The following is a 2,034-nucleotide window of genomic DNA, read 5'->3' as shown; positions in this document are numbered from 1 at the left end:
TTTATATATATATATATATAAAATTTAATTATCTTCTTCAAGATATGGCGACAAGAGAATATTCTCGGCTCGAAAATCAAATAAAAACTGTAAGTGTTCTATCCAAGACAAACGCGATCAGTGTGAAAACCGGTAAAATGAGCCGGAAAGTAATTTAATTAGCAACTTCAACAATGACGCATGCACTGAAATAACCTATTTATTTTATTCTCGAGAGGCAATCTATTGAGATAATAGTCTCTCTTTCGTTACACATAAAAAGTCGTTATACACAAATATCGAGAGACACGTATCATTAAGGTATTCACAGAGAATAGGATAAAGAGAAACGTACAGGTATATATGTAGCGAGCGTTCAAAATATCCACGTAATTGTATCAGAACGATTCACTTGAATCGCCTTGCACTGTCTGCCGATTCGCTCTCACCAGCTCTGACGAAAATCAGTAAATATATGAGAGAATGACGCGAATACGCGACCACCATCACCACCATGCGAAAAGGTAATTCAAAGATTCGACCTAAGCTCGATTTCGATTAGTGCGATCGTTGCTTTTTTGGAGTTTACAATCTCATCGTATCCACTTAGTCGAAAATGTGGCGTACTTACATGAGAGTGGCTCCAAAATGAGATCTGTTTCTTATTCCTGCACTCTCTGAACTGCTCTGAGCTGATGCACACGGTGCAATAAGTTAAAGTGAAATAAACGTATATTTGTTTCACTTCAATTTATTGTGCACTATGTGCATGAGTTCAGATAGTGCAACAATAAAATAACAGACCTATAGTAAAATAGAAATCAGAAGCCTGAATGGCCATCCTTACCTTTTTCTTGTAGGCTAAAGGCTTAAACACAATAGGCACTGACAACAAGGAATAATGAGCCATCCAATCAGAGCTGTAGGATATAGTATCTAACTTACACACCAGAGTTCTGATTGAACGGCTTGTTATTCCCTATTGCCTGTGCCTACTACTTGTGCCTATTGTATTTAAGCCTTAATATTCACGATTTTATGATTCTCTTCCATGCTGTTACGTGAGTTAAACAAAGAATTTGAATCGATATCGATTCGATGTCGATTCTATTATCATTTCTCACTGAGATTGTTCGTCCTTGACTCGAATCGAAATTCTTTAATATGATTGGTCTTATCCTTATGCCTATTGCATAACACGATGAACGATGAGAGATGAGCAATATCCAATGAGAGTTTTGCTTTGTATCATCACTCGTGAAAAAAAGCAGAGCTTTCATTGAATATCGTTTGTCACTCATCATGTCCAATGTACAGTAGGCTTTCCTGGTGGTCGATTCTGTATTTTCAAACAAGGTGAAAATTACAAAAGTGAGCAAATTTACTAGGTGTTGACCAATGAAATATTTAAATTATATTTAAATTATCAGTATTCTAGTAAATTCGCTCTAGTAATTTTCACTTCGTTTCAAGATACAGAATCGATTCCTGGTGAATAGGAGCAGAGAAAAACCTGAGAGAAGACATAGCATAAGGGCTTTTTTTCTTTAATCGCAAAAATGCACCTGTACACTATTGCTCTCTAAAGAAGTGGATGTAAACTACACAACAATATCCATTTTTTTCGGTACTTCTAACAGAAATAAATTGCCGAAATCATTGAAATCTCTATTAATTTGATAGATTTATTTTAGCGATTTCAGCGATTTATTTCCATTAGGAGCACTTGATTTGTTTCCATAAGAAACATATATAATTTGTTGTAAATATACAATTTAACTTTACAAATACTTTCTTAGAAAGATGTTAAAATATATGTAAAAATTGTTTAATAAGTTTTATATACTTGTAAAAATGATAAAAATTAATCTAGAATACGAATGATCCAACGTGTATAGTAAGCCAAAACTAAAGTGTGTGTACTAAAGATTAAATAAAGTTTTTTAAAGTATATATTAAAGTTATAGTAAGTTAAGAATATATTAAAGTTATTTGAAGTATATAAATAAAAAATATAAATAAAAAATAACAATATAAAAGTTATTTAGTATTTAC

The 2,034-nt window shown here is 32.6% G+C and overlaps 1 protein-coding gene across 1 annotated transcript in view; it reads right to left on the bottom strand.

The window, feature by feature from the left end:
• LOC108687666 (polyadenylate-binding protein 2-B-like) overlaps positions 1 to 524 on the bottom strand; it is a 2,530-nt gene extending 2,006 nt beyond the window's left edge. The window contains exon 1 of the mRNA XM_018193569.1: positions 335 to 524. The gene's annotated coding sequence lies outside the window, so the exon portion shown is untranslated. The remainder of the gene's footprint in view (positions 1 to 334) is intronic.
• Between the last annotated feature and the right edge of the window lie 1,510 nt (positions 525 to 2,034).

Source organism: Atta colombica, unplaced genomic scaffold (assembly GCF_001594045.1).
Source record: "Atta colombica isolate Treedump-2 unplaced genomic scaffold, Acol1.0 scaffold210, whole genome shotgun sequence".
NCBI lineage: Eukaryota > Metazoa > Arthropoda > Insecta > Hymenoptera > Formicidae > Atta > Atta colombica.
The sequence above is the reverse complement of the archived record's forward strand: the minus strand, read 5'-3'. Positions and strand labels throughout refer to the sequence as shown.